Raw genomic sequence first — 24,775 nt, 5'->3', positions numbered from 1 at the left:
GTGCAGTGCACATTTCCGCATTTACTGTGGGAAATGTCTGTCCCAAGGACTTTGTTGTCACAGGGAATGGTGTTTTGTTCATTTGGACAACTTTTGTAAGAAACCAATTTTTTAGCTGTAGATGAAGCAAGAGGTGAATATCAGAAACCTTGTGAAAAAAATCCCATCTTTCATTGGGAAAAGACCCCAGCAATAAGTAGAGTTGCTTTGGCTGACTCTTAATAGCTCAGAAACACCCAGAACAAACCTGTTGGGAGATGCTAGCCACCAGCCTAGCCTGTTGGTTCATAGCCACATCGCCAATCTAATGTTGGGTTTGCTTGCAAGAATAAATGTGTAAAGAGACCTGTTTGCTGAATGATGGGTCACTGTTGTCATTGGCCACATTGTTAATTGATGAACCTTGCATGTCCATCCTAGCGTGAGCTCTGCTTGGGCCAAGGCAGCAGGCTATCTCCCGAAGCTGAGTTGTAACCCATGCCTTCATTTCACGTGGTTTTCTTCATGGGGTGGTTATGCTGGAATAAGAGTGAGGTCCTTATTGATAAGCAATGCCCCAGTCCGTGGCAGTGCTCAGGACCAGGTTGGGATGGGGCTTGGAGCAACCTGCTCTAGTGGAAGGTATCCCTGCCCATGGCAAGGGGCTGGAACTGGATAAGATTTAAGGTCTTTTCAAAATCAAATCATTCTGTGATTCTGTGATCCACAAAGTGTATTGGAGAGGTCCTTCTGGTTCTCACAAAGGTTTGTCCACTGTTGTCTCAGGGCAGTAGCTCCTCGAGATAGTGCTGGTGTTGTACAGGCTTCATAGCCAGTATGTAATGGGAGTGTAAAAAAAAAAGATGCACATATATTTTATGGCTTGTAAACATCAGAGCAGATATTTCAGGAGAACTACAGACAGCTGCAATTTTGTGAATGTGCACAAATTACTTGGAAAACAAATATTCCTCTGCCTACACAACTGTATTCACAACCAAGGACCAGAATGCCTTTTGCATGATGCTCAGGCCTTGTTCTGTGAAATATAATAATGCTCAAATGAAGAAAATGTGATTTAAAAGTGAAGTCAGAATTAATACTCGCTGTGAAAACCTGTATTACTGACTGAGGTGCTGGCACAGGAGTGGATAAACCACTTTAGGAAAAATGAGAACTAACCGAGGCATTTATCCATACTCAAATCAAGGGCTGAACGCTCAGACTTCTGTAGTAAGATGAATATGCCTGTATCTTCCAGGCCACATACTGCCTCTGCAATCCTAGACAGCAAACATTCAGTTGGATTTGATGGTTAGAGGTACGCAGGGCTGTGTCTGGTCCCTGTGGGGAAGGGGTGCGGGAAGGAGGCGGGGGCATCTTACCTGACCCTTTCCTTCCCAGTTATCTACAGAATGCCACCAAGCTGTTGTTTGCATCTAATGGTGTGCTGGCGGTTCCTTGTTTGTCCTTTTGCTGTGTGATAAGGGGCTTTTACAGGGAAGTATGAATAACGGGAGAAATGGCAAAGAAAATCCCCCAAAGTAAAAACAAGGCCAAGCGAGAAGGATAAAGCACAAGTTGGCAAGAGCCAAAGGCCTGGCATTGATTTTACTTTCAACTTCTGTGTTTATTCAAAGGCTGTGGATACAGGTTAACTTCCTTTGCTCAATATTTATTGCTGTGTTACTTGTCTTAAACTGGAACAATGAGCACTTTGTTGATAGGGTTAAGAGCTTGTCCCATTTTACTCGGCCTCCTGCATCTCTCTCTCTGTCTGCAGGTTTTAAGCAGTTTATTTTAATTTCAGATTTCCAACCCTCTGTCATGAATTGCTGCTTTGCCACCAGCAGCAACACTTGAGGGACTATTGTTTGTCTCTTCAAAGTGGGGGGAGCACGCAGCGGAGCCCTGAGCGTCTGTGAAACTTGACCTTCCTTGATGATATTACACCTTGCAGATTCAGAGCAGGATAAACATTTTAAAGGAGAGGGGAAATATCAGATAGGTTCTTTTTCATCAGAAAAGGTTGTAGAAATTTCCTGCATGAGAATTAAAAATAGGAGGGTGAAAAAGCCATGATGGCACTGGTTACCCTTTTGTTTGACAGCCATCATAGATGCTGTACAGATCAGTTCATAAGAGAGTGAATATCTCCTCACCGTTAACCACACTAACCTTTGAGCAGACAGATGAGCAGGAAATCAGTAAAGTCACAGTGTGGTGAATGACTTTACTGATTTCACCCTAACTTATTGATGGCAACGATTCTGGTGCCATTAGGAATGGACACATCCTGGGCAGTCTCCCAGTGTTTGGAAGGCGCCTCCAAGGTATTGGGGATTTCTGTCTGCAATAGAAGCATTAATATAATGCAGAACAGAGTTAAGGTATTTTTAAATCCTGTCGTCAGCAACTGGCACAACACGGGAAGGTATGTGTATGACTTCCATCACTGTTATTTTTTCACTTGGGCTTGTTGCTTGGAAAGCATGCTCATTTTGAGTCCTTCACTCAGCTGCATCTACCCAGAAGAAAAACAAACCCGTTTCTCTTCAGGGAGAGCAGGCAGTGGACACATCAGAGCAGCAGGGCCAGCTGCAAAGTTGTGGTGGAGCTTTGTTGCTAATCCTGCAGGAGGGAGCAGAGGGGACCACCCTGTCCTAAAAAAATAAGAGAAGGAAAGGGAAAGAAAAACAGAACAGAAATAGAAAAAACACTTTTCAGTTTGAAACTTTGATTTTGCTGAAGAAAAAGCAAACTGAAAGAAAAAAAAAGGCAGCAAACAGCCTTGCCCTTGCACAGGATGCTAGAATAATTACTGGGGCAGTTTTTCCATCCCTGGTTGCTTTTGCCTCACACCTGTAGGAGGCCCATTCTTGTGCTTCTGTGCTTTGCCACCAAAGTACTTTTATTTGAAAACACGAGGAAATTCAATTTCCTAACACGCCTCTCAAGTCAGGGCAGTTATGGCACTACAAGAGTTGCAAATGGCTCATGTGTGAACAGTTTAGGATGGAGCTACTCGTACGGGGCCATGCTGAGGTGCGGGAGAGGGAAGGTAATTGTAAATGTTCTTGTGGGGATCTGATTGACAGCTTATTGTCTGCAGGCAGTTGAGTAAAGAATAGGAAATGAGTGAAGTGGAGGGGATCTGGCAGGCTGCAGGCTCTCTTGACAGCAGCTGCTGCACTGAGCAAAGCACCCAGGGCTCAAAACGAGCCCCAGGCAGGGGCACCTGCAGCATCCCCATTTCTAAGGCACCCCCAAAGGGACACCCCCAGCTGGTTCCAAACCTGTGTGAGGTGAGGCTGTCTTGTTTGCTGCTGCTTGGTCATGCAGGGTGCCTCCAGTGGTCTCAGCCCCCAGGGTCGATGTGTTGGGGTGACCCCAGCTTGTGTGTTAATTGTGATGGGGTCCCACGGTGCTGGGGGATGCCCATGGTCCATAAGGAAAACAAGAGAAGGGAATGTCTTCTCCCTGTCTCAATAGCTTTGCTGACACAAGGCCTCTTTGGCAGTTTTACAGTATCATGAGGTCTGGGGGCAGTTGCATGTGTTTTGAAGTTTTCATTATCCCACCTCTTCCTCCAGAGTGATGAATGCCCTTGAGTCCAAGTGCCCATGAGAAGCCCAATGAGCAGTTAAATGTTTTAGAACTGCACATGCTAAAGGTAGAAATATTAAAAACAAATACTCCCCCAGAATCTCACTGTCTGCAAGGGTTTTTTTATCTCCTTGCCTATGTGCATTTAAAAACAAAAAATAAATCCCAGCTTTGCATTGTTAGCGTAGGCTTCTGAGCCAGATTGTACTACAGAGCACACTGATGTTGTCTTCCCCTGAGGTATGGAAAGATCTATGTGTGCTAAGCAGGTGTTTTCGTTTGTTTAATTGGAGCTGAGTTTAGCACAATATTACAGATAAATGAATTACACATGTTCAGTAATTCATAGAAAGTGATCGTTGTTTTGCTTAGGCACTTGTCTTCACATCCAGGTTAGCAGAGATAGCGTGCTGGGGAACGTGGACAAAAGGCTTTGGAAAACAGAACCGGCATGTACTCGAGGAGTCTGGTTGCTAAAACAGCAATAACTATTTTGTCTTCCTTTAAATCGTGCCATTTTAAATTTAAATAGTATCCTGTTTTGACAAGCTACAGAACCAGAGGTCTGAAAAAGAAGTGCCCAAGGCCTGTGCCAATAGTCGGTGGCATCTTTGGGCAAAGCTTTGGGGTGACACATGCTGGCACCAGGGATGGAGACCTGGGAACACCCAGAGGGCTTCAGAGTTCTCGTGGCGTGCTGCACCCAGAGCTTGGCAAGACGATGATTGATTTGCTTCTACCAGTGTTTTTTTACTTATTATTAGTGCTTTTCCCATCTTTTTAACTGGGCTTCCCAGTCTAAAGCTGCACCCCCCCCTTGCAGTGGCACACAGGTGCCTCCAGCTCCCCATCATCACTGACAGATCCCACAGCAGCAGGATGGGATGCAGGGATCCCAGGAAAGCCTCCCTCATGGGAGCAGCCAAGGAGCACCAAGTGAGAGCCCACAGGCAGCTCAGAGGTGCTGCCTTTCAAGGGATGAGCAAAACTGGTCACTTACAGCTTCCCTCTGGTTTTGAGTAGTCCCAGCCCTTGGCCAGCTTCCAAATGGATAATTCAACTTACCCAAATTTCCTCTGCAGATTCAATTGTAAACTATTTTCTCGCTCTCTCCTGCCAGTGTTGTATATAACTGTGCTGCGCAGCATTAAACAACTGTCACGTGCAGCTCCAGAGCCTGTGGAGCTTTAGGCACTGAAGGTAAAAGCTTTGTATTAGAACTTGTGCTGAACTTTAGAGGAAGTGTTGTTTGTGCCTTTTCAGTTCATGAAGTACTTTGGAGCAAGCTTTTAGATTACAGGGGTGGTTGGTGTGTAAGTCACTGTTGTTAGCAGACGGTGCCAGCACTTGAGGCTGATTGTGAAAAGTGATTTATTCAGGGACATTCTCTCTCATGGATGTCCTCATCTTCAAGCCTTCCATAATTGAAATTAAGGCTGTTTAGCTGCATTCATGTAGGAATTTGTTAATGCACCACCTGTAGAGCTACTGTGTGTATTCCTTCCTTTCCACCAGCAACAGCTTCCCACCAGCCTCCTGCCGGATCCCTCCCTTCCACGGACTACAGAAGAAGTGTCTTGTATGGCAAGAGCTACACTGATGTTAAAAACCAGCAGCTCTCACCCATATGGATACCCAGATAAAGCTGTGCCTAGCAAAGCCTGCATCCTAGGATATGATGCAGGCAGCAGGTCTTGGTGCAGCAGTGTGGCTTTCTAAAGGAAGCCAAAGGCGCGTGGGGAAATGATGTGTGATCTGGGAAGTGCTCCTGCATCCTCTGGGTTAAATGGAGCCACCACAGTAAATCACAGTTGAAAGTGAGTTGGAAGCTTTTAAAACTGTTACTTGTTTGAGGCTTTTCCTGCTGCACGAGTCAGTATGGGATTGTTCTGCAGGAGGCTCCTGGGAATTAATGTGTGTCCAAACCCAGCAGCAGTCTCGGAAGGGTTGTGGCTGTGTAATCTATAAACTTTTAATGACATATATAGCTGAGTAAATAGCTTGAAATCTCTTTAAACTCTTTGTTCACGAATGCATGTTAAAAAGAGCCCATCCCAAATGCAAACACACACCCACTCACCCCTTTCCTTCCCTTCCTTCCTCTCCTTCCCTTCCTTCCTTTCTTCCTCTCCTTCCTCTTCTTCTTTTTCTTCCTTTGCTTATGCTAAAATGGGCATTTTACACCCATTTCTAGTAAAGGCTTTGGCTCGTGGCATCCTTCCTTGTGCTGGGAGCTGTGCTGAGAGCTCCCCATGGGGCTGGCCCAGCCAGGGGCTTGGCTGCACCCCCGACCCCTTTGCTCTGCCCTCCTCCAGCACGTCTGGTGTCAGAGTATCAGCAGAAGCTATTGCCTGTGTCTGGGTTTCCCACTCAATGTGCAGCCCATTTGGGAGGCTGATTCTGCCGCTTCAAACACTAATGAGATGCAAATTGTTTGTGATGCTGCCTTACTAAATGTATTGTAATTTTAAAATCATTTGCTTGTTAATTGTATTTAAATAGCTGCCACTTAGACAAGCAGAAAGTTTCCGGAAAGATAAATTGTTTTTTTTAATTTTTGCTGTGTTTGAAGGCAGCCCTGATGACTTCCCTCGGCTGCTTTGGTACTGCACTTTCCAAATGGAAGTGTGCCCTGGTCCTTGCTTGCCTCCTGGTCTTCACTGTTTCACCCACAGAAGAAATGTTCACTCTGTTCCGTTTCTGGTATGAAACAGAAACATTTCTGCAGTCCCTTAGGAAGGTAATAGAGCAGGCTGGCTTGGGAGGTTTAGAGTGGAGGCAGCTTATTTCCCCCTCTGTTCTGCCAAGTTGGATCAACCTGGGTCAGATGTTGGGCTGTGTGAGACGTGGATGCGGACACCCAAGTGCAGATGGGATTTGAAAGGATCCCAAGGATTTGGGGAGTGCTTACATCTTTGGAGCCCTTTGAAATTCCCAGCCTGTTTCTATGTTAATGTATGTCTGCTGTGTCACTGAGGCAAGGTCACCTGTCCTCAGCACCTGCAAGGCTCTGCCTTCTGCGTGTTGAAATAAATGGCAAAGTTTCTTTTGGCTCTGGCTGAGCAGTATGAGGTCCCTGTTGACCTCAGTTCAGCTTGGTTTAGAGCTGATTTTGATCCTACATCATTGCTAGCTTTGGCATGGAGCAAGCTCATTTGTATTTTATTTGTATTTTAAATGCCATCCTTGAATATGAAAAGTAATATTTCCGTATTGGTTCTTTTTGTTCTTGCATGTTCTGGTGGGTCCCACCCTGCATGTGCTCCTGATTGGTTTTCCAGCTTCTCCGTGCTCAGCGCTGGACCCTCATTTCAGTTCTGCCTCATTTTTCCAGTGGCATTTCATATTCCCTTTGTTTTCTATTTGCATCTTTGTTGTATAGCAGGATCAGTAATAATAGTCAATAATTAGCAGCTCAATAGCACTCTTCACCTTCAAAGCAATTTTAGGCATTAAATCACTGCAGCTCTGCTGGCAGTATTACAATACTGACTTGTTACTTTACCACTGTCACAGAGGCGGCAAAAGCTGCGTTTTTATGGAGGCCAAAATGGGGTCATTTTTTTAGAGTATAAAATTGGCAAAAAATAAATTTTTCTTCTGGGCTGACATTTCCTTTGCCGAATTTCAGCATAGAGCCAATTTTAAAAGCTGAGTAATAAACACCTGAAAAGTTCTGGTTTATAATGGCAGTGCTGAGAAGCCATTAAAGGAGTAGCTCTGCTCTAACACAAGTAAACCCTCTTAAATTGTCGAAAAACCTGTAAAAGCTGGACAGGGGCTCAGCAAATGCCAGTTTTGCCTTGGGTGGAGAGATGCAAAGTGAACCTGCAGGGACTGGCAGCATAGGAGTGTCCCTCCTCTGTGGTGGGGAAACAGTACTTCGCCAGGCATACAGTGGAGCTAGGTGAGCATCCTGTCCCAGATGAGCATCTCTCCAGGTCTCTCAAGCCACAGAGGCAAGGAAGAATGATGGGGATGGAGTTCCAGGGAAGCAGAGGGCAGATTTTGGGACAACAGGGAATGCCTGGAGCAAGGGAGGAATCGAGAGATGCAAGGCAGCAGAGGGGGGTACACACATGGTCCGCAGTGACCTGGAGGGAGACGTGACCAGCAAGAAGCCCTGCTTGACAGGTTTTCTCCTGGGCCCAAAGCGTGTATTTCTGCATGGATTGTGGAGGCAAGAGAGGGCAGCTCTGTTTCCTTCTCCCTGTGACCTGTGGTTTGCTGGCAAATGCCACATCCCGGACGAGCACTGACGGGCAGATGGCCGAGAGCAAGGTATCAAAACCCCCCTCCCTATGGCAGCACACAGCCCATGGCCAGGTCAAAGCCACTGCCCTTCCCAGCACAGGGTCTGCTGGCGGACGGTGCCGCTGGGAAGCTGAGCTGTAAGAGCACTGTAGTAAAACAGCAAATTGACCAGTAAAAGAAATCAGTAAATGAAGGGAACAGCTATTAATGTGCCAAGCAAAGATGTGTAATTATACCCTAGGACTTTTGCAAACTAATACATGTTAAAGGTGTAAACCTATTAAAGGAAAGATTTTTCTGTACAGGGAACTTATGTAGATAGAAGGATTTACACTGTATTTTATTCTTGTATTATAAGGTATAAGGAACATTTGAGCAAATCCAGTCATTCCTATTATTACAATATCATACGTTTTTCATACCATTTTATGCGGTTCTTCAAAAACTTTGGCACTAATTCTCTTTATATTGTTAGGAATTTTCTTTTAAAAACAGAATTCTTTTTCTCAAATAGTTAATTAGATTTTGAACTTCAAATACAGTACTGATTTTTTTTTTTTTCCCCCAAGAATAGGGGTGTTAGATCCATTGTGCTGGCCAAATTACAGTTTGGATAGTTACATTCTCTCTGCTTAATCACCCTGCAATTTCATTTGAGTGAAGGATTTGGTGCCTCAGGTGTCCTGAATTCCTCCAGAGCTCTGTATGCCAAAGTTGCTGCCACCATCCACCCCAGAAGTGGCTGCATTTAATGGCAGAGAATTGTCGTCTCCTTCCAGAGATTAAATACCTGTTTCACTTGCAGAGATGGATTTTTGTAGTAGTCCTCTGTTGTTACACTTTGTAGTGAGCTCGTGCTTTGCCAGCCCAAGCAGCACTGCCCCAAGTCTTCAGGCACATCTGAGGAATTTCTCTTGCTATAGGAAGGCAAATTTGTTTTAAGGGACCCCAGAAAAAATCCTCTATTTGCTTGTTCACCCTTTGGCATGATGGGTACAGTGAAGGAGTGGGTCCTGGCTACACCACTACATCCTAGCATGGAGACCTGCTACTGCTCAGCATCATCTTTTCTCTTGTGCCTCAGCGGGGTAAAAAGGGGTGGGATAAGGGGCAGCTGCATTTGGGTAGGAAACATCCGTAGGTCATAACCCTTGCTTACTGACAGGAGCCCCCTTTGCCCAGGGAAGGGAAGCAGGAGGGGAAGACCCTGTCCTTCAGTTCAGTTTGGGCCCTGTTTATCTGGGAAGATGTGGTGGACTGTGGCGTTGCACTGTGAAGGGCCAGAGTGGAAGTACAAAGGAAAACCCCAAAGCCCACACTGAGCACTGCTTAGTGCCACACAAAGGACTCTGAGCCAGTTGGATGACCCCAAGGGATCCAACAGCAAAGTCCTGTAGCTGGGGTGTTTGCTTAGCCTTTGCGGCTGGATGTTTCTTGCCCGTGTGAAACCAGATGTGCACTATCAAAATGACTGACATGGCCAAAGGCCGGGGGTGGCTGTGCCAGAGCTGGGTCTCCTCCTGCCCTGCAGCGTGCTGCCTGCTCCTTCTCCTTTCTGTGTCTCTGCCTGCTGGGATGAGTGAGGAGATGCTTCTGACCCAGAGACAGCAGGAAGGAGGAAGAGAAGGTCCCTGTGTGCAGGGTGGTGTTGCCAGGAGGCATCCCTCACCATGGCCTGCTTCCAAAACAGCTTTTTATCCATATAGTGGGGAACTTGGGATGGTAAGCTTTAATAGCTCCTCGTGGTAGTTTGGTAGTTCATGCTTGCAGGAAGCATACCTTGCAAGTCCAGTATGGCAACCAGAGGTCATCTCGGAGGGCTCCTCTGCATCCTCCCGCCAGCAGTAAGCCTTCTTGGCTTGAGCAGCTCTGCAAATTGCACCATTCTGCTGCTTTTTGGCATTTTGGAGGTGCATTTGATTCCTGGGGATGTGTTGCCACCCACTCTTAGCAGAAGCAGAGGTCCCAGAGCTGCTTTCAAACTCCTTCCCTGTGCAGCATCAGCAGCATTTCTGTGCGCCCCTGTTTCACCATGAGGGCTGTTGCCTAAACACCTCTTTAGGAAATAATTTGAGTTGTTTTGTTGCATGTACAAAGTTGACTGTTTTCATCTTTAAGGAAGAGATGAGCAAAAGCTCTTCCCATGGCTGCTGCCTTTAGAAAACTTAAAAATAGCTTTTGAATGTTGGAGGGAAACTTGGAACTGTGAGCCAGCTAAATATACTGGAACATAGAACCTTGGGGACCATTGAAATGAGAACAGTGGCCCATTACTGCTAAGAAGGTGTTTTATTGAAAATACACCAACATGTGTTCCCAACAGAGTAAGTAAAAGACGGCGAGATGCCCAGGGGTGATGCAGGTTATTCTCTCAGATGAGCCAGAATATATAGTTTAGCACTCTTGGGCTGCCTGCGAAATGTTTTTTTCCATAAAGAGGCTCATATTTAATACAGTTTATTTTCATTTAAATCTGTGGTGAAATACGTGTGTATGTAGGGGTGTAGGTATGTAAGTTGTTGTGGAAGTAGGCATGGTTTTTCCGAAGGGGATTCTTTGCAGTGAGAAGCATTAAGTCTCCCGATGATAGAAGCACATTACCAGGAGAGGGCAGTGCATCTAACCCTGGATTTCCCAACAGCTGTCCCCACACCAGCCCCAGGCCAGGGCGATGCATCTCAAAATGCGCTGGGGCTGCACCAGCCCTCAGCACCCTAGTGCCTGCACAGCCCAGGCAGCAGGAGATAGTCTGTCGGGGTGGCTGGTTAATCCTTAACAGGCAAAAATGTGTTTGATTGACATTTGTTTTGTTGATGTTTCATTCTGTGGGGTTTTTTTCTTACCATGGCAACTTTAACATCATGACAAAACACCTACTTTTCCTCTCGGAGCCATCGCTGTTGTCATGCCCAGTGGGTTATTTTGGTAGACAGGGTTTGTTCTTTTCAAGTGGAGGTGTTGCCATCTCCTACCAGATACCACCTCCAGGCTTTCCAGCCTTAAGAAGGTTTTTCTGTGTGTAAATGTTGTGTTTCAGTGCATGGCAAAAAAAATGGAGTTTTAATGGAAACTGCAGCATTTCCTCTACTGTACGTGACATAAATGCTATCTCACATAATTAAGGAAAGTAACTGAGAACAGTTAGTGGTGATTACCTTTCAATATATTGTGTACTTTGGGGCAGAAAAATAAATTATGAATAATGCCCAGGCATACTTGGAACAATTTGCACACTGTGCTATGAGTGATGCAGACCTGCTGGTAGAAGAGTGTGCTAATAAATTTTACTTTGTGGCGGAAACAAGAGATTACAGTTTATTAGGAAAGGAGATGGCAATTTATTAAGATCAATCAAATACGAATGTGGAGCAAAAATGTTGCCATTTTTATTTATTTATCTGGAAGCATGGGGGGGTGCAGTTACATGAAATTTGTTGTTTACCTGGGATGTTTGATTCATTATTAATATTTTTATGTTTAGAGGGAACCATAATTTTGCTGAAATGTCTTCCATAACTCCTGCACAATCATATTCATAACTCACCTGAATGTTGACACATCCTGCTGTGTATATATAAATTAACTAGTAACACTGGCATTATAAAATGATGCATTAAATGAAGATGTGAATGGTAATTTAAAGCATGCCATGAAGTGAAATTTAAACCATTGTACAACACTGGGGGGATTTAAAGAGCCTTCCTCGTGCAGAATTTGCAGGGGCAATAAGGAAAATGACAGTTTCACATCAGAAAAAGAAGAGCAACAGGGACATAAGCGTTACTGAAATGTTAATTGCTTTGGTGTTCTGTTTTGTTAGACACCAACAGCCTAAAAATCACTTTTCTGCCTGAAGATGTTTTACCATGAGGAGCATTAGCTGAGAGTATTAAAAATGACCCAAAAAGAAAATGTTTACTTTGTCCTTTTTCTCAGCACTTTGTGGGTAGTAAGTTTCACTGTTTCCTGTTTAGTCAGTTGTTTTCTCCATTTGTTTTCATAGGTCTTTCAAACAGCAACAAGGGAAAATGAAGCATTCTCAAAACAGGAAAATGTGATTTAACCCCACAAAAATGGGCCTGGGGATCCAGGGGTGGGAATAGCATTGGAGGCAGCTTTTTCCCTCAGAAATGCAAACTGCAGCTTGCTTTTAAACAGGCCCACAGCTCTAAACAGTACTGAGCAGTGTAATTTGGCACTTGCCTCTGCTTTGGTGTTGGCTCCAGTGGGGGGGGGTGGGCTCCTCTGTGCTGGTAAATCACCAGAATTACTCCCAAATTTGTACTCAGGAAGCAGGGCACAGGATTTGGCTCACAGTGCACTAGCAGGGAGCAAAGTGGGACCTATTTGCCTGCCCAGGGAAACACCCCGAGGACAGGAACAGATGAATTGATTTGGGTTGAAATAGGCCCATACTGGGACTAGACGTATAACTTCCTGATCTGAGGCAGGTTAACTCTGGTGAGTGGAGGTTGTGCCATGTGGGTATCTTGTCTGGTCTTTTTGCCGTGCCATGCAGGCAGATGAGGTTTTTCTGTAGGCAAGACCATGGCCCTGCATGGATGGGTACCTGCAGAAGCCTTTGAACAAAGTGTATGTGTAAAATAATGGCATAAAAAAAAAACATTAATTCCCTTGTATTTCTCTTCATCGTAGCTCATAATCTGTTCCTCTCACTTGACCCTTAGAGCCTAGGATCCAGTGCTTATTTTCTCTCACTGAGGTATTGATACCACCACTTAATATGGATCAGCTGTCTAGGTGCCAAATAGCCACCTAGTCTGCCATGGTCATTGCCAGTTACTTTGAATTTATTTCTTTATGTGTTCTGTTTTGAACATCCCTGTCTGATTGTTGGTGATGACTCTCTGTAATTGAATGGAATTGAAGTGGGAGTTTATGGTTCTTCTTAGTCTGTTAAAATATTTTGCTGGCTTAGAAATGCCTTATATTTCATGATGACCGACCTTAACAAGTGCTGCCATCTCTGTTACTGAGGGAGTAGACTTGAGGTTTTTAGCCCACAGCACATGCTGGCTGAGCTTGCAGGTATGAAGCTTTTATATGAAAGGGCATAAAATGCTTTAAAAATACAGCTTGCAGGTTCTGTGGCCAGCACTCAGTGCTTAGACAGCACCTTTCATTTTCGAAGTGTTTCGCAAATACGGGCCTATAAGAGATCCTGAAATGAGTACTATTGTCCCTGTTTTGCAGACGAGGAGGTAGAGATGTTGAGGCTATTGACTGCCTTTGAAATGGTGGGCATGCAGGCAATTCCAGAGCCAGGGTCCAGATGTCACAGACTGACCTCTTGGAGAGAGATGCATCCTCAGTGTGATAGACATATACAAAAAAAAACAAATTTCTAGGTGACTTGCCCAAGGCTGGGGAGAACTGTCAGTGCCAGAACCAGCACTATGCTCTAGCTTTGCATCTAGCCCGCAGCCTTGTGCGCTTGCATTGCCACATTCCACTTTTTCTGTGTCCCTGGAAATAAGAGAAATGCTTTGAACAAAGCGTTAGGCTTCATAGAGCCCCCTTTTTTAACAAATATAGTAAGCCAGAGCTAGGTCCAGAGGTGTGTGATCAGCTGCTGTTCAGGGCAGAAAGAGGGCACTGCTCTGTAGTTGAGCTGCATGTACCTGGATATGGCTGTGTTGGGAAATAAGAATTGAAGATGTGACTTAATAGGATTGAGGGTCGTGTGTGGGTGAGAAGTTTGTGCTGAGAAACATAAGACAGAGGAGAAGGTTTCTAAACTGGGGCCTGTGGAGCATCCTATGAGTGATCTGCAGAGACTGCCCAGGCACGCAACCCGTGCCTTGTTTCAGCTGCAAAGTTAGAGTGCTGAATGCACAAAGCCGTTTCCCATCGCCGTCAGAACAGCTGGGGATCCTGCCACTGATGCTCTTAGGAAATGCAGAGGGGAGGAGGAGGTGGTCCGCGAGAGAAACTGTTGAGAAGTTTAAGTCTGTATATCCTATAATATATTCCCCAAAGCAACCCGAGATCCTCGAGATAACTTTGAAGTCCGGGACAGGAAGGATTCTCTTAAGCACAGGCGATAATTATTACTACCTCACGGCATGCGTTACCCGTTCATGCTACTGCTGAGCGTCCGGCGTGTTGCGGTGTGTGCGTGTTTCTTTGCTTGATGCTGCGTACGCACAGTACTTACTCACACCGGCTGCTCCCGTGCCCCGTGTGTGCTGACCCGCTCAGTGCGTGTGTGCCCCTTTAAGAGGCAGGCGCTCTCTGATTCATGTAGGCTGTTTCTGGCAGATTTAGGGTCTTGCAAAAGATGCCCTTAGTCCCTTATTAAATATTCATGAGAGGGTGGGGTCACGTTTTTGTGACCTGAAAAAAATCCCATTAATAAATTTGTTATCTCACACAAAAACACTTTAGGGTGGAAGGCAATCCGTATCGCTTCCCATTTAACATCAGATCACAAGTTGTCAGTAAATTGGGTCCTTTGTCTTTGCTTCTTGTGAGGTTCTTCAGCGGCATAACTAATAGGGCCATTGTCTGACAGCTCTGACTCCTGCGAGCGGAGCAGGCGCTGCCTGGGAACCCTGTCAGGGCGGCTTCTGTCTTCCACTTACTCGAGCCTAAAGTAACTATCTGCGTCAGTTTTGCCTTCAGAAAGTAGGTGAAAACTAAACTGAAATAGCAGGAGAGATTTTAGCAAGCATCCACTATGAAGTGGATAGTAGTGTTTGGGGCAGATGGGTTACAGGAACCGCACAGTGTCTGGTGAGAGGCTGTCAGGAGACTCTGCGATGAAGTGTGGGGCCAGGGAAAAGTGTTTTCCTTGCTGTCGCCCCTGTGCGAGTTTAAGGAAGCGTGTTCCGAGCGACACAACACCGCTGATCCCCAGTTACAGAGGGGCCTTGCTTTAACCGAACGGCATGGCTCGGCCTCCTCAGGGAGCGGGGCGCTGAGGGTCCGGCTGGCCGGGGTCCGGCCTGGAACACGGGGAGCAGCTGGGGGCTATCATGGTGCCGGCTCCGCGCTGCTCCGTGCGGGGACCAAGGGGCCGGCGTCCAGTTCGACGCTAACTCCTGTTAGAGGCATCGTGTTGCTTTTTTATCATTACTTCTGTTCCCTGGCACTGAAATCCCGAGCTGTCGGGAAGACAGGAGGGGACCAAGAGCCACTTTCCAGGGGAGAAGAGCAAGTTCTAGCGGCAGGAGGGAGAGCTTCTCCCTTAGGGCTGTGGGGCGCTCGCACCCACACACGGCGCCTGAGGCGGCTGCAGCGGCACTTGTCCCCCGCCGAGCACAGTTACTGGGGGGACGGACGGGGTTTAATCGCTCTCTCGGCGCGGCGCGGGCCGGGTCGCTCAGAGGCCGGTCGGTGCCGCCGCGGGGGGGGGGTAAGGGTGTGGGCTGTAAGGGGGGGGGGGGGGCCGGACCCGCGGGGCGCCCCGTTCCGGGGCGGGGTGTGCGCGGCGGCGCAGGGCGGGGCCGCGCGGGTGGCGGCGCGGCGCGGCAGCCCGCGAGCAGCGCGCACCGGCACTCCGCCCGCGCCCGCGGAGGCTCCGCACCGCTCGGCTCCGCACCGCCCCGCCAGCCCGCTCCATGGCCCGGCGCGCCGCACGCCGCCCGCCGCCGCCCAGGTGGGTGCCTTACGCGGGAACGGGGTAAAGGTGGGAGGAGGCCCGCTCCGGGAGCGGGGAGGTCGGGAGAGCCACAGCGATGCTCCATCCCGGTGCTGCCGGAGGACGGGGTGCAGCGTGCGCGCTTCGCAACTTGCGGAGGGCTTGGAGAAGTGATTGGGTTTGTTCCGTGCGCTGCCCGTCTTTTGTTCTGACAGTTGGGGTGCGCGGCGCTGCCCCGGCGGCTCCTACTTGAGCGGTGTAGTTTGGAAGAGGAGCGAGGGAGGAGGGAAAGTGCACAGAGCCGGGTAAAACACTTTGTCAGCCTTAAATGTCAGGAACCGGGGTTGCTGAATGGATTCGCCACTCAATTTACCGGGGGGAAATTAAGTGAGTGAGCTTTGTTTTTGACATTGACTAGTGTTATGAACCCCGGTGAAATAAATGTAACGGGATCTAAACGTAACCGAGTTAAGTGTCAACCCTGCGAGCCAGTATTTCAGGGCAAATGAGATGATTTTTCGAGGGTGGTGGGGAGGAAGGAACCCTTAGGAAGTGGGTGGTAAGTTTAGAGCAAAGTGCATATACACTCTTCCTCTTTGGAATTAACTCCTTCTAAGCCAGCTTGTTTTACAAAACACGGAGGGTTTCCAGTCTCCCTGGTGCTGGTGGTGGGGAGAAGCCACTCGGTCGCAGGACACGGTCCCCTAGGTGCATGTGCCGGCCTTTGGAGCGCTGCCATTTCAGATTTTCAAATAAAAACAAGTTTGGTGGCAGGAAATGTGAATCATTCAGGGTGACCAAGATCTGTTTATGAAAACGAAATGGTTGGGCTTACTTTAGCAGCGAGCATTGAACTGGTAACTGCAATAAATCCCTAAAGTTTATTTCTAATAAAAAGTGACTTACGCAGGCTCATTTGCCTTTTTATAAATAAACTGAAACGTTAAAATCTTTTATGTGTGGAGTGGAGCTGCTTTTCATGCCTAGTGCTCCCGGGCCTGATCCTGGACTGACTTGGGCATGTGCAATAGCAGTGACAGGAGAGGAGTCGCTTTCCCTCTTGCCCTGAAGCAGTAAGCACTCTTCTTGCTAAATTAGTATTTGCTGGACTGGCCCCCTCAGAAGTGTGTTTACTGTACAGAGCTTTCAGGCATGTTACACACCTTTACATCTATTTAAAAAGCAATTTTGTTTGCTCCCAGCTCTCTTAAAAGTCACGGCTAAAATACATGTTTATATGCGAGCATGTCATTAGAGTGTCCTTCTGCCTGGTTAAGAAATGGCTTTTGTTGATTGTGTATTTATTGCAGTAGCAGCCTAGGAAGTCACTAAAAGCAGGCACTCTCCTCACAGCCAGTGGAAAATCTGCTGTCGGAGGGCTTTCCATGATCATTTGCTTCCCAAAAGTCCCATTGATAAGGCAGTAGAGATGAAATCCAAATCCTGCCTTGTCAGAGTAGCTGCCTCGGCCTGGACTGTGATAGAGCTGAACTGCAAACTGATTGGCCTGACACTTTATAATCAAAGTTGATTTATTGTTCATTAGTAGTGCATTAGCCCTTTCAGGCAAGACAGTTATTTGTGTAGTGGCCTGTCAAACAAAAGACCGCTAGCACCTGTCTGTTCTAAACCGTGAGATAAGCAAGCAGATATTAAGATAATGCAAATAGAAATACATTGGAATGAGGTAAAGTTCTAGTAATTTCCCTGTAAGAAATACTGCTTTATTTAACGTGTTCATGTTCAGCATGGAGAGGAATTGGACTGTAGAGTGAGGGTGTTTCCTGCACCAGGATCATCAGGAGGAGAAGGCATCAGTGATAAGCTGGGCGTGCGGTTTCGGAGCACCTCCGAGGTGAGGAGGCAGCTGGGGCAGATAATGAATTGGGAAGAGGCAGTCACTGGTACAGAAGATGTGAATGCTATTCTGTAGTCTTAATTTAATTGTGTTTGATTTTGGTTTTAGCATGAGAGCGAGATCGAGGCACTTTTCTTGTTTTGTCCCTGACTCGTTCCTCCTCTTCCCAATGGACAGATGTCATGAAATGATGCTCTTACTGGCAGGGGTTAATGATATGAAAACTTGATGACATCACGGCAGAGCTGTGCGAATGTCAAAATACATCTGCTGCCATATTCAGACATATTGCTCTCCCTCCTCTCCCCCTATATCAGCTCCCCTCCCCTTCTCAGAAAGGAATGATCTCATGACATAAAACAGAAAACAACACAAGTGTCAAAAGAAAACAAAATTAGTGAACTTTTGTCTGCCACCATAGAAACGAGGATTAACTTATGTTATTCCAGAGCGTGGAATGGAGACTATCTGCATGAGGATATATAGTGTATTGTCTTGTGTGAATTTTCATTTGACAGGGATTTTGGAGGCTGTGATCTTAATTAAATCTCAACTGACTCAAATAATGCATCTAAAGGCATGCAGTGTTGCGTAACCTTGCTGAGTTGGTAAACCATAAATCATCAGAAAGCTTATGATAGGAAGGGCTGCTTTGAAATATTTTTTTTGTTTGCTACAGTTGTTTTTTTTTCTCTTGGTCTTGTTTAACATACACTTTGCTGTGCTGTGCCATTGCGGCCTCCCTTTTCTGAGCAGCGTTGGTTTTGCTTAAAGAAAAAGAGAAAAGCTCTGAGACATGCTCTGACCAGTCACTCAGCTGAACTAAAGAGAAGTCATAAATATCATGGGATTGACAGGGAAGAAATGAAATCCCAGCGCTGTCTTTCTGAGCATCTTGCTGCTCATGGGGAAGTGTTGGTGCCTCGCGTTCTTCCACAGCTGGATGAGCCCTCTACATGTTCTACAAGTGTAACTTGTAGCCCCACGCTGACATTTATGCTGGGGTGTAAATAGTTATCAGACACCACGGTGGAGTCGCATCACCCCTGGGTTGTAATGGGTCACAGATGGATTATTGCACTAATGGACCAGTGGGCTTTGACGTCTGTGCCTGTTGGGGTGGTTTTAGTTGTGTGCAAGGAAGGAAAGGGTTGCAACAGTTGTGTGGGGAAGGTGAAAGGGGATTTTTAGGCGTTCAAAATGATGTAGAGCAGTCAGAGTGATTTCTTACGTACCATTTTAACCTAGCGATGCTCAAGCACTGGTGGTGCTTGAGAATCACATTGGTTTAGAATACTGAAGCTAAACAAATTCCTATTTCAGTGTAACATGCTTTGGTTTCTGTGTTTGTGGTTGCATGCCCTGGGCAGCTGAAGGAAGGTAAGGGGAGAAGGATTTTTGTATTCAAAAGTTGAAGGCGTTGCAAAGCTCTTGTGCTTTTCTTGCTCTGTATTTCATAGTCATTTTAGAGCTGCTGTAGACAGAACTGAGCTGAAAGGACACGCACTTTTATTTACTTTATGAAAAGGTTCCCTGGTAGAAAGATGACTTGCTGATGTTGTTTTCTCCCCTCTCTGCCAGGGAAAAGTGGTAGCAAGGGGTAGTTTTATCAACACCTGCAAAACTAGATTGTGGGAAAGTCCTGACACCGTAAGCTAAATTTGTTATTGTTTGGGAAAAGGCTTGGCTGATTTTAAGCAGTTTGTTTGTTTTATTGAAAGCAGAACTGCATTACTGGAAACTACTTTGCTGTAGTTCAGTTAAAATGTCCTGTACTCTTTTGTTTTTATAAGGTGCTTACTTGCCTAGTTTTGCTTTCCAGTTATAAGGGGGGGGAATACATCATGTACTCATCTGCAGAGCTAAAGAGGCCGTGCAGAGACTGGGGAGAAACGCAGCACTGGCAAATAGCTTTTTTAAATCTTTTTTTTTTTTTTCTTTTTAACCTTTCCAGCACAGTTTCCTCTGTTAGCAGGAGGATCTGTACTTTGTACTGAACTTGAATGAATGTTAGAAAACCCAGACTGAATATTGAACAAATAAGTGGAATTTCTAATGGTTCTGTGCACTAGTTTCGGACGGATTTGCCTTCATTGATTAGGTAAGATGCTCTGTTATTCGAGAGGGACAACACCCCCTCCTCCCCAAACTGACAACGGGTTTTAATTTTTAAGCTTTATCTTGCCCTTAAATCTGAAACATCATTGTTCAAATAACTGAGAACAAGGTAAACCAACAACATCAAAAAGGTCGGCTTCTGTGATTTCTCAAGGGCTTGTTATTTTGTACTTTCCAATTCTATTTGATGTCTTGACAAAACAAGATGACACAAGGGAGAATACATTAAATTTTGATTTTCATCTAACCTGTTACAGTAGTGGCAGCTTAATTTCTTTTACTTTTTACCGAAGACAGCTTTTTGCACAATTACTCTAATTGCCACACCACTTTATGAGAAGGTTTCTTTACGGGTTTCCCATTTGCCTTGATTTTGTGAGGCATTTTTTTGAACGTGCTTTGACCTTTAACACGGCGAGCTTGCTGGTTGGAGTGTGTCTTCATTAGAACTAAATCAGTGAATGGCAAGATTGTCAAAGAAGCAACTGATGTTTTCTCATTAGAATCTAATTTGCACCGTTGTGCTTAGCTGTGATGTTCAGCTGTAGGTGTCTGCCATAGGTGTGAAAACCTGCACATTTTGAGCAAATAAAGTTTACAGCTGTTATAAAGGCTAGGCTTGCAACCAGAGTGGCAAAGTGTTTTAAGTAGAGCTCTGTTTTGTATGGGAAATAAACAGCAGGGTTTAACCAGGTGGATATTTTTCAATAGCTGTTTTTTTCAGCTAGCCAGGACAATAAATATCTCCTCAAATGCCCTAGGTTTGAAGAGGAGGCAGCTCCGGGTTCCACTCTTGCAGGAGAAAATAATCAGAGAGCAGAGAGGGGGCTCACCATTCCCTAGAAATCCCTGTCAGGAGTTGCAGTTCTTCTTAAAAATGTGCCATAGGGAAAGATTAAAAAAAAGCCCCTCTGTGTAACGCTTCCTTTTTGCTCGCATGAAATTCCAGCATATTAAATGTTGCCGGTTCAATCACGGTCTTTTATTATTTAATTAAGCTCTCCTTAATGTATGTATGAATTAATACACAAATGTAAGGGGTCTGACATGGTGATCATTCTCAGTATGTTAAGGGTGCTTGGGAGAGAGGGTTTCAAGGGGTTTTCAAGGGCTTTAGGGATATTTTGGACGTTTCTAAGCAGGATTGCTTTTGGTTTATTTAAGGCTATTTTGGAAGAATATGTTGAGCTAACATTTCCTTTCCTAAACTCTGGGAAAAAAATACTGATTTATTTTTATTTTTTTTAATCTTTATTTTGTCCCTAGCTGAATCATGATAAAATATCTCCCCTGTTCAGAGCCATGTACAGCAGGTTATAATTTTTCACTTAATGCTGGAGCGGGAAACCAAAATGATAACTTTTCTCAAAGGTGAAAAATGATGCTGGTAATCTCGAGGCTGAAATCTCACTGAGCTTATTAAATGAGTATTTGGTTGTGTGTGTTCCTGTTTAGCCTCTGTTTGACAAATGTTAGATGTAGAAAGGATTTAATTTATGTAAACTTTATATTTTTATGCAAATTAAATGGGTATTTATTATAGCAGAAACAATTATCCTGGCACTTAGTGAGAAACCTGGTATGCATGAGAAGTGGTAGATAAGATCAGATGTTTCATTCTGTAAACAAATATGAAAATATTCCCATTTTTCCTCAGCTAGAAGGGAATACAGAAGACAGCAGGCATCCTGACATGCCGGGAAATGTCAGCATGGCCCATCGTGCTGCCTTCCGTGGGTCAGAGGAAGATCTTCCCTCCTGATAAAATATAATAAACAAAATTGTAATAATAAAATGCTAATTTAATTTTAAAAAGGGTTCCCCCCCCCATCCCCTTTCATAGGGAGTTGTATTGTTACGGAAAGAACAGTTATGCTAATGACAGACTACTTAACTGATTTTACATTAATATAATAAACATCACCTGTCTTAATGTGTTGTAGTGTATTATGGCAAAAGAACTAAGTCTGAAAGTGAGATTCCATTTTGCGCCCTGAAGCAGCATCGCAGTTTCTGTGTGAATAATTCTAAGGGCGGCATTTTTTTGTTGTTGTTTTGGAGGATGAAATCCTGTGTCGGAAATGTTTTAGTCTCGGGTCCTGCCTTCAGCACTTCTGATTTTGCTGGGCTCTGCTCTGGCTTGTGACACTGTGCTTCTCTGCTTGCCAGGGTATCAGTGGTTTATCTTCTGTGGTATGAGCAAAGCTGGTTTGCATTCTTTCGGCTGAGACTTTTGTTTTACATTTTAGATGTATTGCACATAATAGCTTTCTAATAAGACAGCTCAAGTTAATTGTTTGGTTTTGCCTACCCGTATCTATTTCTGTTTGTAGCCCAGTATTTTTAACCGTTCCTCAGCGACTCGCTCTTTCTGTGTTCAGCTTTGTTTTGCTCCGTTTAACTTTTATCACAAAATCTTTAACCGAAGAATTGCTGTTTGGAAAACCAAGGTGCCTGGTATGAGGTCTTAACTGAAATCAAGTTGGAACATACATCTCAGGAGGAAAGGATTTTCTGCCAGAGTTACTCTTTATGAATTAAGGAAATCCTCACCATCTTCCATGCATGCCTGCTAACAGTTAACAGGACCACAGCCGTATCCAACATCGAAGGCACGTTGTGTGAAAATTGCATTCTTTTACTTTCTTTTTTTTTTTCCACTTCATACAAGATTAAACTACTTGAAATAATTTAGCTAGTATTTAATTATATTAATATCACTGAAAATGGGGGAATGGAGATGATTAAATGGGACTAAATCATTTTCATCCCCGTGACCCTTGTCTGGGCTGTACGCAGGAGTGACAAATGCATCCCTGCTGTAGCTCTGTTGTGAAGTTAAAGGTGAACTTGGCCTAAGTTTGGGGCATTTTTCCTTGGTCGGTGTCGCCACAACACAGCATGTTTATGGAGTTTGGAATGGGGGTAGCAGAGGAGGCTGTGGGGAATGGGAGGGCAGTGGGGGATGCAGAGGAGCAGCAGGCAAAGCCCTGGGAGGAGCAGTGTCTGAAAACAATTGTGAGTATTAAAGACATTTTTTGCCGTTGATGGTATTAGCATGTCAGCAGGTCTATACTAGCACAGCTCCGAAAGCCAAATTGCAGCTGTATTTTTACCTTTGCTGCCAGGTTTACATGCAGCTGGGTATCTGCCACACCCTATTGTTATCAGTCAACAATACCAAAAGTAGTTCATTAATCATATCAATAACAACAATCGTGTTTCATGTGGAAAATGGAAATAAACAACTTCAAGATTGATTTCTGCTCGGCATGCTAACTTAGCATTCTTTAAATATATCTGCCAGTAGTTTAATTTGAACTTCAACTCCCTGAAGGCAGTAAGACAGAATTATTTTAGTTCTTCATAAACTGCCTTCTGTGATTCATTGTTAACTCATAAAACACACTCATTTTCATGTACTTAAACAGTTAAGCCATTTTTAAAGTTGGTTTGTAATTTTTTTGGCAACACATTTAAGTTGGCATCTGAGAGATAGAAATCTAAAATTAATTTATAGCCCTCAGTTTAGGTTTCATTTACTATCGGACAAAATATCAGAAAGAAATAATTTTTTTTATCTAACATAATATAAAGTATATTGCACAGTATCTGAAATAAAGTTTAGTTTTGACTGAATACACTCAGAAAGGGACCCATAAATATTAGAGAGCTGTAGTTAAGAACTTACATGACTGTTTTAAATACTATTGATTTAAACCACTGGCTAGATTTTATGAATCAAAGTGTAATTTCCAAGCTTTGGCTATATTTCTCATCACTAAAGCACTCTCTCTTGTGTGCCTTTAGCAGCTTTCCAGACATTCAACACGGGATTAAATGATAGTAGTTACAATGATCAATAGGTTAAGACCGGTACAATCACTCTTACCGCTAATGACCTCGGTAGTAATGGGTAATAAAGTGTGGGCTATAATAGCCTATTGCTGGTGCTGCATGCCCTTTGATTCCTGGTATTACCAGGGACTAGCTACATGAAAAAGTTGGACGTTGGGAGTTAAGAGAGTGGATATATAGGCCATCATTCTTAACTATTTAAAGTCCTCCAGCCCCATGTGTGCCTGCACTTGTTCTGGAGGTGTGTGTCATTTCTAACATGGTAATTTCTGGTTTATTTGAATTCGTTTGTAAAAGGTTTCTCTAAGTTGTTTTTGTGAGAAGCTGAAGCATAAACTTTGGCTAAATGTGGCTGTTAGCCGTGTTTATAAATGGAAGGCAGGGCCTTCTTTGGAGGTGCAGATGTGGTGTGAAAATGTGGTTTCAGATGGTGAAATGCATGGATCAGTGCAAACTTGCACTCCTAGGTGTGCCATATATATTAAAATAGATAGAGGCATATTTTTTTCTTGCTAGTTAAGTGCTTCTGTTGTAGTAAAGAGTGCACAGCTAAGAGATCCTTCACCGGAAAGTACATGGCCAGTTTTCAAAAGCAGGGCCAAATCCTTAGATTTATCCTAAGATAAGTGTGCAAAAAGCTGTGGAAGTGAATGGGAGTTGCCTCTGCATAGCTGACGGCAGAATGTGGCCCTTCGTATTAATCACTGATGTGTAGGGTTTACAGCACCCCACCCTATTCCTGTCTGTATCCCTGCTTGTCGTCATAAATCTGACTGAAGAGTATTTGTGTTGTCTGTTTTCCAAGAAGGGCACAGAAAACATACTTAAACATGCTTCCTCTTCTGTTTGCTCGGCCCAACTTCAATGAAAGGTAGTACAAACCCGAGGGTAAAGTAAACTTCTCTGGGGATGAGAATAATGAAGGTGAGTCATGCTTCGGGGCAAAGATAGTGACGGCACCATTGAATTAAATAATTCTGTACTCCCAGGAACGTTTTTGAAAAGGCTATGGATTAATATACTCTGAATTAATGGGATTACCCGTCCTGGTGACTCAGTGTTCTCAGAGCTGGTCCTACATGGCAAGGGGTGGCACGGCGCAGCAGCCAGTGACTTTCCTGTAGGCATGGGCAAGTGGTGCTGGCCACGGGAGACCTGGCTTCAGTGGTAGTGGTGTTTGACCCATAATTAAATCTCCATTTGCTGTGTTCACAGCAGCCTAGACCACATTAGCTATGTGGGAATGCACCGTGCCATGGGGAATGCATAAAGCACCTCACCGTGTTTGCATTAATGGGATGTCGGAGGCATGCGAGCCTCTGCTAGGCTTTCCTCATACCAGTGTTTCCAAGGCAGTGCCTGGCCCTGGCACACAACGTGTATGCAACAACGCGGGGAGATGTGCAGCGTACATGCGTCTGACCTTCAGGAACCATTTTTAGTTCATCAAAATTAGTGATGCTGAGAAATCAGGACATCAGTGCATAATGACTGTGAAA

General features: G+C 44.9%; 1 protein-coding gene and 1 long non-coding RNA gene across 19 annotated transcripts in view; one reads left to right on the top strand and one right to left on the bottom strand.

Annotated features, from left to right (window-relative positions):
* The window catches only part of LOC133216978 (uncharacterized), a 185,881-nt gene that overhangs the window by 25,317 nt on the left and 135,789 nt on the right, over positions 1-24,775 (bottom strand). The gene's annotated exons all lie outside the window — the stretch shown is intronic.
* Positions 1-24,775, top strand: part of FOXP1 (forkhead box P1) — a 386,028-nt gene that overhangs the window by 283,968 nt on the left and 77,285 nt on the right. The window contains exon 1 of one of the 18 annotated variants that reach the window (XM_061362099.1): positions 15,327-15,460. The exons of the other annotated variants lie outside the window; for them this stretch is intronic. The gene's annotated coding sequence lies outside the window, so the exon portion shown is untranslated. Of the gene's footprint in view, positions 1-15,326; positions 15,461-24,775 lie in introns of those variants that run through there. 18 annotated transcript variants of the gene reach the window in all.

This window comes from Neopsephotus bourkii, unplaced genomic scaffold, assembly GCF_033783945.1.
Source record: "Neopsephotus bourkii isolate Nb327-2 ecotype Australia unplaced genomic scaffold, CSIRO-AGI_Nbou_v1 NB_1080, whole genome shotgun sequence".
Lineage (NCBI taxonomy): Eukaryota > Metazoa > Chordata > Aves > Psittaciformes > Psittacidae > Neopsephotus > Neopsephotus bourkii.
The sequence above is the reverse complement of the archived record's forward strand: the minus strand, read 5'-3'. Positions and strand labels throughout refer to the sequence as shown.